The sequence below is a fragment of the Solanum dulcamara genome, chromosome 6 (assembly GCF_947179165.1).
Source record: "Solanum dulcamara chromosome 6, daSolDulc1.2, whole genome shotgun sequence".
Lineage (NCBI taxonomy): Eukaryota > Viridiplantae > Streptophyta > Magnoliopsida > Solanales > Solanaceae > Solanum > Solanum dulcamara.
The window spans coordinates 31,139,425-31,153,486 of NC_077242.1; the positions used below are offsets into that span (position 1 = coordinate 31,139,425).

Below are 14,062 nucleotides of genomic sequence, written 5' to 3' on the forward strand. Positions count from 1 at the left end.
TTAGGATTTGGTGTCTTCATAAGAATTGTAGATATGGAAGTCTAGTTTCATATCGTTCAAGAATCAACCAATTTGGATAAAACTACAATGAGATATGATTTTTCTTCTATAAACACTCATTTCTGTCACAACATCCTACCTTACAAATATTAATTTATTTGACCTACTTAACCTCCGAATCTTAAAATATGGTCTTCATAAACGTTGTAGGTTATGATCTTGTGGTTACTCAGAAATTTGAATCCCTCAATTTGGAGATTCCTATGAAAAGTTATGCCCAAAATACAGAGGCTGTATCATGTTTAGGCGAAAATTGAAACATCGTATACAACGTTTTTAGGGGATGTTACATTATCTCCCCTTTGGGAACATTCGTCCTCGAATGATAAAAGACTTAGCTTGAGTAGAGTAAGAGTGTTAACAAACAACCTATCATTAATACAACAATGTAATTTAAAATATCGTTTAAAATATATTTCATAATTTTGCAAGCATATGACAAGAAAAGTTGAGATGTAAAGATTTCAAGTAATTGAGCAAGGGCAACTTAATACCTTAGGTTTGGGTAGAGGGGAAAAGATAAGGGTATCTCTTAATCATATCCGCTTCCGCTTCCCATGTTGCACTTTTTATTTGTTGATTTCCTCCAAAGGACTTTAACAGATGCAACTTCTTTGTTCCTCAATCTCTTAACTTGCCGGTCCAAAATTTCTACAGGAACTTCTTCATAGGTCAAGTTTTCTTCAATATTCACTACTCCCATAGGTACAATGGAACTAGGATCACCCACACGTTTTTTCAACATAGACACGTGAAACACCGGATGAACCATGGCCATTTCCAATGGTAATTCCAACTCATATGCAACCTTACCAACACGTCTCACGATTCTATAAGGCCCTACATATCTAGGGCTCAATTTCCCTTTCTTGCCAAATCGAACCACACCTTTCATGGGTGAAACCTTCAGATACACCCAATCATCCACATTAAACTCAAGATTCCTTCTCCTAGTGTCAGAATAGGACTTTTGATGACTTTGAGCTGTTTTCAACATTTCTCTAATGATCTTCACCTTCTCTAAAGCATCAAGTACCAAATCGGGGCCCAACAAGGTCATCTCGCCTACTTCGAACCAACCAACTGGTGATCTACATCGTCTCCCATACAAAGCCTCAAATGGCGCCATCTCAATACTTGAGTGGTAACTATTATTATAGGCAAACTCGATGAGAGGTAGATGATCATCCCAATTCCCTTTAAACTCCAACACACAAGCCCTTAACATATCCTCTAGTGTTTGAATCGTCTTTTCGGCTTACCCATCCGTTTGAGGATGAAATGCAGTGCTCAAATTTACCTTAGTACCGAGGCCTTTTTGAAATGATCTCCAGAAGTGTGAAGTGAATTGGGTACCACGATCCGAAATAATGGATAATGGCACACCATGCAACCTCACCAACTCCCGAATATACAACTTGGCATAGTCTTCAGCACTATAGGAAGTTTTAATGGGTAGGAAGTGAGCGGACTTAGTCATTCTATCAACAATTACCCAAATCAAGTCATGATGCTTCCGGGTATGAGGTAAACCCACTACAAAATCCATATTCACATCTTCCCACTTCCAAGTAGGGATTTCAATGTCTTGAGCTAGTCCACCCGGTCTTTGATGTTCGGCCTTTACTTGTTGGCAATTTGTACATTCGGACACAAACCTTGCTATGTCCTTCTTCATGCCACCCCACCAATACAACTCTTTTAAGTCTCGGTACATTTTTGTTGAACCGGGATGAATGGAGTATCTAGAATTATGAGCCTCCATCAAGATCAAACTCCTTAGGCTATCAACATCTGGAACACATATCCGACCTTGGTAGTATAGAACCCCATCTCCCCCTTGGAAAAAGGCCTCTATCTTCTTTTCCTTTACCAACTTCTTTAACTCGATAAACTTTGGGTCAAGATCTTGCTTTGATTTAACATCCACCATCAAAGAGGATTCAGACCTATTTTGAACAACCATACCCCCATCATTAGTACTACCCAAATTCACCCCTAATCTAGCCAATCGGTGAACATCTTTCACCAACTCCTTCTTCCTTTCATCTACATGGGCCACACTCCCCATAGACACTCTACTAAGTGTATCAGCAACCACATTGGCTTTACCTGGATGATAGTGCACACTCATGTCATAGTCCTTAAGGAGTTCTAGCCACCTCCTTTGCCTTAGATTAAGGTCCTTTTGGGTGAACACATATTGAAGACTCTTATGATCAGTATACACATCCACATACACCCCATAGAGGTAATGCCTCCAAATTTTCAGAGCAAAAACAATGGCCGCCAATTCAAGGTCATGGGTAGGGTAGTTGCGCTCATGCACCTTTAGTTGCCTAGAAGCATAGGCTATTACATTGAATTTTTGCATTAAGACACAACCTAAACCAATCTTTGTAGCATCACAATAAACTACAAACCCTTCTAATCCTTCCGGAAGAGTCAAAATAGGAGCAGAGGTAAGTCGATCTTTTAAGGTCTGGAAACTCTTCTCACACTCATCTGTCCATATGAATTTGTATTTCTTTTGGGTCAATTTTGTCATAGGAGATGAAATGGAAGAAAAGCCTTTGACAAACCTTCTATAGTACCCGGCTAGATCTAAGAAGCTCCTAATGTCTGAAGGAGATAATGGTCTAGGCCAATTTTTGACTGCCTCTATTTTCTTAGGATCAATCTTGATTCCATCACTGGACACTACATGACCAAGAAATGCTACCTCCTTTAACCAAAATTCACACTTACTAAATTTTGCAAATAATTATTTATCCCTCAATGTTTGAAGCACAACTCTCAAGTGATTTTTATGTTCTTCCTCACCCCGAGAGTAAATTAAAATATCATCAATGAAGACTACTACAAAGGTATCAAGGTAAGGTTTGAACACCCTATTCATCAAGTCCATAAACACCGCCGGTGCATTCGTCAACCCAAAACTCATTACCACGAACTCATAGTGACCATACCTTGTTTGGAAGGCTGTTTTGGGAATGTCACACTCCCTTACCCGTAGTTGGTGATAGCCGGACCGAAGGTCGATCTTGGAGAAGTGACTTGCCCCTTGCAATTGATCAAACAAGTCATCTATTCTAGGGAGTGGGTATTTATTCTTAATGGTCATCTTATTTAATTGCCGGTAGTCTATGCACATTCGAAGTGACCCATCTTTCTTTCTTACAAATAGAACGGGAGCACCCCATGGCGAAATACTTGGTCTTATGAACCCCTTCTCCAACAAGTCCTTTAATTGTTCCTTTAACTCTTTTAATTCTGCTGGGGCCATACGGTAAGGAGGAATAGAGATAGGTTGGGTATCGGGGAGGAGATCGATACCAAAATCAACTTCCTTTTTGGGAGGGACACCGGGAAGGTCATCGGGAAAGACATCGAGGAATTCATTGACTATAGGAACTGACTCAAGAGAAGGACTTTTGGAGTTGACATCCCTAACCCTCACAATGTGGTAAATACATCCCTTAGAAATCATTTTGCGAGCCTTAAGATAAGAAATAAACTGACCCTTTACCGCCGAATCACGACCCTGCCATTCGATAACAGGCTCATTTGGAAATTGGAACTTGACTCGACGATTTCTATAATCTATGGAAGCATAAGATGCATGTAACCAATCCATCCCAAGAATGATATCAAAATCCATCATGTCAAGCTCAATGAGATCACAAGGAATAACTTTATGCAAGATAGACACAAGGCAACCCCTATAGACCTTTCTAGCAATAACTGACTCACCAACGGGGGTAGACACCAAATAGGGCTCTAATAACATTTCAGGTAAAACATCAAATCTATTAGCAAGGAATGGAGTAACAAAAGATAAATTTGCACCCGGATCTAATAGTGCATACACATCAAAAGAAAAGATGTTTAACATACCGGTAATGACATTTGGTGCATCCTCAACTTCTTGTCTCCCATGCAAGGCGTAAAAGCGGTTGGTGCATTGGACACCTCCTTGGACTTGTTGACCATGAGCAATTTGTCTTTGAGTCCTACCACCACCATCTCTACAATCCTTATCATGGTGGCCCAGCTTGCCACACTTAAAGCATGCATTGGAGCCAGCTAAGCATTCCCCTTTGTGAGTCCTTCCACACTTCTTACAAGCAGGGAAAGTTTGAGTAGCAACATTCTCTCTTGGAATCATTGGTTTACCACTCTTGTCCTTGTTGAACCTTGGAGGAGGAGTATTGGTGGAACCTTGCCCCAGAAATCGTTGCCCACCTTGGCCTTTGCCATTGTTACCATAATCGGACCTTTGAGGGTTAAACCCTCCACCATCCACTCTAGCCTTTTTGAACCCCCTTGATCTCTCTCTAAGCTTCTCTTCTTCAATTTGTTTTGCGTAAGTCATTAATCGAGAGATATCCATCTCCTTGATCAACATGGCCATTTTGCACTCCTTGGACACCAAGATTGAGACACCGGAAATAAACTTGCTCATTCTAGCTCTTGGGTCAGAGACCATGAAGGGAGCATAGTTGGACAACTTAGTGAATTTGAGAGCATACTCCCTCACGCTCATACTCCCTTGACGGAGGTTGATGAACTCTTGGATTTTGGCCTCCCTTAGCTCTAATGGGAAAAAGCGATCTAGAAAGGCACCTTTAAACTCTTCCCATCCTATCGGCCCTATTTCTTCATCCTTTTCAACAACCCATTGTTCATACCACACTCGAGCCACACCTTTGAGTTGATAGGCCACTAGCTCAGCCTTCTCATTTGGTAGCACACCCATGATAGCCACAATTCGGTACACCTCATTAATGAACTCCATAGGGTCCTCATCTAGTTTAGAACAATCGAACTCGGGCGGATTCATCCTTTGGAAATCCCGAATCCTAGAGGCTGGATTTTATATTTGGGGAGGAGGAACACCTAGATTCCCTTGGTTGGCTACGACTTGAGCTAACAAAGTAATAACACTGCAAAACTCAGCATGGGTTACCCCATCCTCATGATGTTGGGTATTGGGAACCGGAGGATTTTGGTCCTCATCGTCAACCCTGGATCTTCGAGGTGGTCTTCCAAGAGTCATTATCTAAAGAACACAAAATGGGTCGTTAGTTAAAGGAAATCTTAGGATGCTCTAAGGCACGACATGAATTTGAAAGAAGTGAATTTTTTCCTAAACGCCTCATAGTCTCTTATTCATAATTGTGGCGCGCTTCACAACCATGAACAAGACCCTATTCGACGCGGTATGTTAGACTCCAAGGATCATTCAAAACCTCGGGATCTGATACCAAGTTTGTCACGACCCAAGCCTAGGGCCTAGACGTGACATGGCGAATGAGGAACCCGAAAGTACCTCAAACAAGCCTCTTAGCATTCTTTTAGCCTTTCATAGGTAATGATGATAAATAGACAAGCGAAAATCATAATAATAAATCTTCAACTTACATATGTCCAACAATACCTCTAACTATTTGATTTAATGGGGCTAAGACAAGTTCTTAGCTCACCCTCAATCATAATAGAAGAAATGCCATAATAAAATATCTTAACATATCATAAGCTAGAAAGATAAAGGAGTATTATTCCTGGAACATGGGAACTCACCAAAAGTAGTCTTCAATGGAATATCAACTAGCCACGTGGAGGAGAACGAGGAGGAGCACCGATCCCTACATGGTAATATCATGTAGGCAAAAGAGTATGCGTTAGCACTTTGAATGTACTAAGTATGTAAGGATGCATGAACATTGAGAAAATATTATAACATTTATGTAATATGGAACATAATGTAATACATGCATAATAAATCATATGGATATCCTTTAAAACATTCATTTTGTGGGAAAATAACCATAACCGACATTTAAGACCTTGTGAGCTATTACATGCAATCACACATAACCCCCTACGTTGGCCGGGGAGACAACTTGCCAGGTAGAACTCCGTCAATTTCATTCATTTCTTTAACTTTAACTTTAAGGGCTATTTATGGATCCATTAGCCTAAGCCTACAAGGGCTCCTATGTTGGCACATAGTTAATGAGACAAGGGGTTGCTACTAGGATTCCCTTACCCAATCCCACCTCAATGCCTCATTCGGTGCTAAGTTAATCCCACGGAATAGTTTAATACTTCAAAATATTCATAACATATAACTTGAGAATTCAAACATCATATTTGGTAGAATAGCTCATTAAAACATTTGATAATTCAAATATGCAAGAATTGTCCTTATTGCATAAAGAATCCATCATTCATATCATTTCATCATTCTTTCATTTCATAAGACTTCCTTTTTGATCATAGATATTACTTTCATAAACATTTATTTGGAGTCAAAGCTTTCAAGTCAAACTTTATTAAAAACATAGTAAAACTAGGTGGGATCAAATCACTTCAACTTGCAAATATGTATGTAAATAAATATACATAAATACTTTAAAATTCACTAATTAAAAATCATGTTTTAAACAACCCACCATGAATTTCAAGAACCTTTAAATAGATAAATAGAGGAATTACTTGCAAACTATCAATTCATATATATGAAATTATGTTGCATCAAAATAGATCAATAATCATTAATTTAACCATAATTCATACTATTAAGTAAAAATAAGAATTACTATAAGAAAATATTACTTGAAATCAAGAGACTTAATTGAAAGAGTTTTTGGACTACATGGGTGGAAGAATTCATGGATAAACACCATATAACTTAGAGTAAAGCTTAAAGAAAATAAATATAATTTATCATATAATCAAAATAATTTAGACATGAGAGTGGAAGGAATACTCTCATTGAAGCCTTACATACCTGGAGACCGAAGCTTTAGTTGGTACCGAAAGACTTAATGAACACTCTTGAGTCCTAGCTTCTCTCCTCGCCGGAACGTTTTGTGTACTACCCGGAGTATATAAATCACCGGAATAGTATTTCTTCACTACTAAGAACTAAAACTATATTTGAGAATGTGTAAAGAAGTGTATAGAGAGAAGATTTGTTTGAGAAAGCTTGATGAATAAAATGAGGAAATAAGGTGGGTATTTATAGGTGGGAAAGATGACCTAACAATAAATAAAATAATTATAAAGAAAAATCTGAAAATTTAGTGGAATATATTGATGTCATGGATGATCTTAAATGGAGGACAATTTATGTCATGAGTGATGTCAAATGTATCTAGATCTTTCTATGGTAGGTGAAATGAGTTATCTTTGACAGAATACTCTTTTTGGGAGCTGCGTTTGAATAAGATAAATTCCTTATTAAGATTTGGTGTCTTCATAAGAATTGTAGATATGGCAGTCTAGTTTCATATCCTTCAAGAATCAACCAATTTGGATAAACCTACAGTGAGATATGATTTTTCTTCTATAAACACTTATTTCCGTCACAACATCCTACCTTACAAAAATTAATTTATTTGACCTACGTAACCTCCGAATCTTAAAATATGGTCTTCATAAAAGTTGTACGTAATGATCTTGTGGTTACTCAGAAATTTGAATCACTTAATTTGGATATTCCTATGAAAAGTTATGTCCAAAATACAGAGGTTGTATCATGTTTAGGCGAAAATTGAAACATCGTATACAATATTTTTAGGGGATGTTACATATAGCCTATGCTTCTAGGCAATTAAAGGTGCATGAGCGTAACTACCCTACCCATGACCTTGAATTTGCGGCCGTTGTTTTTGCTCTGAAGACTTGGAGGCATTACCTCTATGGGGTGCATGTGGATGTGTATACTGATCATAAGAGTCTTCAATATGTGTTCACCCAAAAGGATTTTAATCTAAGGCAAAAGAGGTGGCTAGAACTCCTTAAGGACTATGACATGAGTGTGCACTATCATCCGGGTAAAGCTAATATAGTTGATGATGCACTTAGTAGAGTGTCTATGGGGAGTGTGGCCCATGTGGATGAAAGTAAGAGGGAGTTGGTGAAAGATGTTCACCGATTGGCTAGATTAGGGGTGAAGTTGGGTAGTACTAATGATGGGGGTATGGTTGTTCAAAATAGGTCTGAATCCTCTTTGGTGATAGATGTTAAAACAAAGCAAGATCTTGACCCAAAGTTTATTGAGTTAAAGAAGTTGGTAAAGGAAAAGAAGATAGAGGTCTTTTCCCAAGAGGGAGATGGGGTTCTATACTACAAAGGTCGGATATGTGTTCCAGATGTGGATGGCCTAAGGAGTTTGATCTTGATGGAGGCTCATAATTCTAGATACTCCATTCATCCCGGTTCAACAAAAATGTACCGAGACTTAAATGAGTTGTATTGGTGGGGTGGCATGAAGAAGGACATAGCAAGGTTTGTGTTCGAATGTACAAATTGCCAACAAGTGAAGGCCGAACATCAAAGGCCGGGTGGACTAGCTCAAGACATTGAAATCCCTACTTGGAAGTGGGAAGATGTGAATATAGATTTTGTAGTGGGTTTGCCTTATACCCAGAAGCGTCATGACTCGATTTGGGTAATTATTGATAGAATGACTAAGTCAACTCACTTCCTACCGATTAAAACTTCCTATAGTGCTGAAGACTATGCTAAGTTATATATTCGAGAGTTGGTGAGGTTGCATGGTGTGCCATTATCCATTATTTCGGATCGTGGTACCCAATTCACTTCACACTTCTGGAGATCATTTCAAAAAGGCCTCAGTACTAAGGTAAAGTTGAGCACAGCATTTCATCCTCAAACGGATGGGCAAGTTGAAAGGACGATTCAAACACTAGAGGATATGTTAAGGGCTTGTGTGTTGGAGTTTAAAGGGAATTGGGATGATCATCTACCTCTCATCGAGTTTGCCTATAATAATAGTTACCACTCAAGTATTGAGATGGCGCCGTTTGAGGCTTTGTATGGGAGACGATGAAGATCACCAGTTGGTTGGTTCGAAGTAGGCGAGATGACCTTATTGGGCCCCGATTTGTTACTTGATGCTTTAAAGAAGGTGAAGATCATTAGAGAAAGGTTGAAGACATCTCAAAGTCGTCAAAAGTCCTATTCTGACACTAGAAGAAGTGATCTTGAGTTTAATGTGGATGATTGGGTGTATCTGAAGGTTTCACCCATGAAAGGCGTGGTTCGATTTGGTAAGAAAGGTAAATTGAGCCCTAAGTATGTAGGGCCTTATAGAATCGTGAGACGTGTTGGTAAGGTTGCATATGAGTTGGAATTATCATTGGAAATGGCCATGGTTCATCCGGTGTTTCACGTGTCTATGTTGAAAAAACGTGTGGGTGATCCTAGTTCCATTGTACCTATGGGAGTAGTGAATATTGAATAAAACTTGACCTATGAAGAAGTTCCTGTGGAAATTTTGGATCAGCAAGTTAAGAGATTGAGGAACAAAGAAGTTGTATCTGTTAAAGTCCTTTGAAGGAATCAACAAATAGAAAGTGCAACATGGGAAGCGGAAGCGGATATGATTAAGAGATACCCTCATCTTTTCCCCTCTACCCAAACCTAAGGTATTAAGTTGTCCTTGCTCAATTACTTGAAATCTTTGCATCTGAACGTTTCTTGTCATATGCTTGCAAAATTATAAAATATGTTTTAAACGATGTTTTAAATTACACTATTGCATTAATGATAGGTTGTTGGTTTACACTCTACTCTACTCAAGCTAAGTCTTTCCTCATTCGAGGACGAATGTTCCCAAGGGGGAGATAATGTAACATCCCCTAAAAACGTTGTATACGATGTTTCAATTCTCGCCTAAATATGATACAGCCTCTGTATTTTGGGCATAACTTTTCATAGGAATATCCAAATTGGGTGATTCAAATTTCTGAGTAACCACAAGATCTTTACCTACAACTCTTGTGAAGACCATATTTTAAGTTTCGGAGGTTAAGTAGGTCAAATAAATTAATTATTGTAAGACAGAATGTTGTGATGGAAAGGAGTATTTATAGAAGACACCAAATCCTAATAAGGAATTTATCCTGTTCAAACGCAGCTCCGAAAAGGAGTATTCTGTCAAAGATAACTCATTTCACCTACCATGGAAAGATCTAGATACATTTGACATCATTCATGACATAAATTGTCCACCATTTAACATCATCCATAACATCAATATATTCCATTAAATTTTCATATTTTTCTTTATATTTATTTTATTTATTGTTAGATCTCTCTTTCCCACCTATAAATACCCACCTTATTTCCTCATTTTATTAATCAAGCTTTCTCAAGCAAGTCTTCTCTCTATACACTTCTTTACACATTATCAAATATAGTTTTAGTTCTTAGTAGTGAAGAAATACTATTCTGGTGATTAATATACTCCGGGTAGTACACAAAATGTTTCGGCGGGGAGAAAAGTTAGGACTCAAGAGTGTTCATTAAGTCTTTCGATTCCGACTAAAGCTTCGGATTTCAGGTATGTAAGGCTTCAATGAGAGTATTCTTCCACTCTCATGCCTAAATTATTTTGATTATATGATAAATTATGTTTATTTTCTTTAAGCTCTACTCTAAGTTATGTGGGTGTTTATCCATGGGTTCTTCCATCCATGTAGTCCAAAAACTTTTTCAATTAAGTCTCTTGATTTTAAATAATATTTTTGTTATGGTAATTCTTATTTTTACTTAATAGTATGAATCATGGTTAAACTAATAATTATTGGTCTATTTTGATACAACATAATTTTATATGTATGAATTGATGGATTGCAAGTAATTTATTTATTTATATCTTTAAAGGTTTTTGAAATTCATAGTGGTTGTTTAAAGCAAAATTTTAATTAATGGATTTGAAAGTATTTATGTATATTTATTTACATACATATTTGCAAGTTGAAGTGATTTGAACCCACCTAGTTTTTACTATGTTTTTAATAAAGTTTGACTTGAAAGCTTTGACTCCAAATGAATGTTTATGAAAGTAATATCTATGATCAAAAGGGAGTCTTATGAAATGAAATAATGATGAAATGATATGAATGATTGATTCTTTATGCAATAAGGACAATTCTTACATATTTGAATTATCAAATGATTTAATGAGCTATTCTACCGGATATGATGTTTGAATTCTCAAGTTATATGCTATGAATATTTTAAAGTATTAAACTATTCTGTGGGATTGACTTAGCACCGAATGAGGCATTGAGGTGGAATTCCGTAAGGGAATCCTAGTAGCAACCCCTTGTCTCATTAACTATGTGCCAACATAGGATCCCTCGTAGGCTTAGGCTAATGGATCCATAAATAGCCCTTAAAGTTAAAGTTAAAGAAGTGAATGAAGTTGACAGAGTTCTACCCGGCAAGTAGTCTCCCCGGCCAACGTAGGGGGTTATGTTGGATTCCATGTAATAGCTCGCATGGTCTTAAATGTCGATTATGGTTAATTTCCCACAAAATGAATGTTTTAAAGGATATATATATGATTTATTATGCATACATTAAATTATGTTCCATATTACCTAAATGTTTTAATGTTTTCCTCAATGTTCATGCATCCTTACATACTTAGTACATTCAAAGTACTAACGCATACTCTTTTGCCTACATGATATCACCATGTAGGGATCAGTGCTCCTCCTCGTTCTCCTCCACGTAGCTAGTTGATATTCCATTGAAGACTACTTTTGGTGAGTTCCCATGTTCTGGGAACAATACTCCTTTATCTTTCTAGCTTATGATATGTTAAGATATTTTACTATGGCATTTCTTCTATTATAATTAAGGGTGAGCTAGGGACTTGTCTTAGCCCCATTAAATCTAATAGTTAGAGGTATTGTTGGACATTTGTAAGTTGAAGATTTACTATTATGATTTCCGCTTATTTATTTATCATTATTACCTATGAAAGGCTAAAAGAATGCTAAGAGGCTTAATTGAGGTACTTTTGGGTTCCTCATTCGCCATGTCACGTCTAGGCCCTAGGCTTGGGTCGTGACACTGATATTGGTTATGGTGGTATTTTAACCCAGTATTCTCCTATTGATAAAAAAAATTATTATTCAATTTTATTTTGGTAAATGGAATAATAGCCAAAAGAATTATGCTACTATGGCAAAAGAAATTTTAGCTATTGTTAAATGTGTTTTAAAATTTCAAATTGATTTATATAATCAAAAATTTGTTATAAAACAGACTGCCAAGCTGCCAAATTTATGTTTAACAAAGACTGTAAGCATAATATTTCAAAACAAATGTTTGCAAGGTGGCAAGTATTATTAGCCTCTTTTGATTTTAAAATTGAATACAAAAAGAGAATTGACAACAGTTTGCTTGATTTTCTTACTCGAGAATATTTGAATTAACTATTTGTCATGAATAGGATGCACCCGAATTGGTCCGGGTCCTCAAATAGAGAAAGAGCCCGAGGAGTCCAAAACCAAAACAGATTTTAATCTTTAGGCCAAATTCCAGGCTCTGGCAGATTAATTGGAGGAATTTCTACTCCAAGAGCGTCGTCTTCAACAGCTGACAATGCCAGTATTCGACCCTTCTTTGAAGATTATCAAAATTATATGAATTTTATCAATGTCATCAATGCTGGAACTACTGGGGGTAAAAATGTTACCATTCAACCCACCTCAGTTGAGGATCCTACAAATGAAGATTCCTTTGCCTCAATTATTCGCAAAAATGATAAAGAGATTTTTTGCATCAATCCTAAAAAGGAATTGATTTTACATGTTGACCCAAAAGATTTTCAATGGAAGACTAATCCATGGGTCGTGATGAAACATTATTTAAGCAATGCATTATTTCCAATGCAAACTTATAAGACAAGATTACATTAGAAAGTGATTTTAACTACTACAGGGTCTTTGGAGATTACCCACAATAATACTAGTGGGCCCAATAAATCATATTTTACCTATTCTAAGATTATTATCAAAAAATTAATTTTGCCAGAGGAATAGGGATTAAGTACCCTGAAAGATTCCCAATACATTCATCCTATTATCAAAATCAGTGTAAATTTTAATTATTGAGACTATGTAAAAGCTTTTACCAAAACTCTATATTATGAGAATGATGACCACAAACATTCTTGGTTCATCAAAATTTGTTCTCAGATTTTCAAAGCCACCGTAATTCCTACCTGGTTGTCAAGTGGTGGTCTTTTTTCAGACCTTCTAATTCTATTTTACCCACATTCTTTTTAGATCAATACTTTATGGCTAGAGTCAACCCCAAAGATTTCTGAACTAGAAAGAGAAGACAGACTTTTACCAGAAACACCATTAATGAATTTCTTTATGGAATTTTCTATTCCCTGAATTTTCAAATGGACTGTTGAAATTACTTCTGATTCAGAAAGCATGCCCTGCATTTGTAGATTATTTCATACCAAATTTTGTTCCAAATTAGTACAAAGAGACCAAAATGGAAAGCTTTATGGACAAGATCTAATAAATGAGATTGGTGAAGCCATAATTAAATATGGAAGATTTGATAAAATCAAGATTCCAGAAGAAGAAAGTCATTTTGCCAAAGTTACTAGAAAATTACAGATTAAGAAAGGGGGATTTTTGTCACAAGAAGAACTTGTTGCTGCTTACATGGAACAGGTTAAAAGGGATATTCAGCAACAATTTAGAACAGATGTTGATCCCATGCCAAAAAATTCCGGAGACGATAATTTTTTTAATGATGCTCAAAGTTTACACAGCACGGCCTCCAGTGAAATTCCAGATATAATTAAGAAGGCTGAAGAAGAGATTATGCAGCTCAAAAATAAAAAGAAAATTTAAACGGACTGCATAAGAAAGCGACAGGCAGACAAATTTGATGGCATGAATAGTAGATTTTACTGTGTCAACAGTTATTTCACTGTTAAAACGTTGAAAAATGGATGGTTACTGTTGATTTTTACTATTTGAAACTGTGTACTTTTTGATTTTTGCACATTTTACTATGCACTTTGTAGATTATAAATGAATGCATTCTACATTCATTTCAGAGCAAGTTTTGGGCTCTCCCTTCTCACTACTCTCTCTCTCTACCCTTTCACAACTCTCAACTATTGTAATATAGTTTGTAATAT

The 14,062-nt window shown here is 36.8% G+C and overlaps 1 pseudogene; it reads left to right on the plus strand.

Annotated features, from left to right (window-relative positions):
• The window catches only part of LOC129892816 (uncharacterized), a 41,707-nt pseudogene extending 27,938 nt beyond the window's left edge, over positions 1 to 13,769 (plus strand).
• Positions 13,770 to 14,062: the final 293 nt, after the last annotated feature.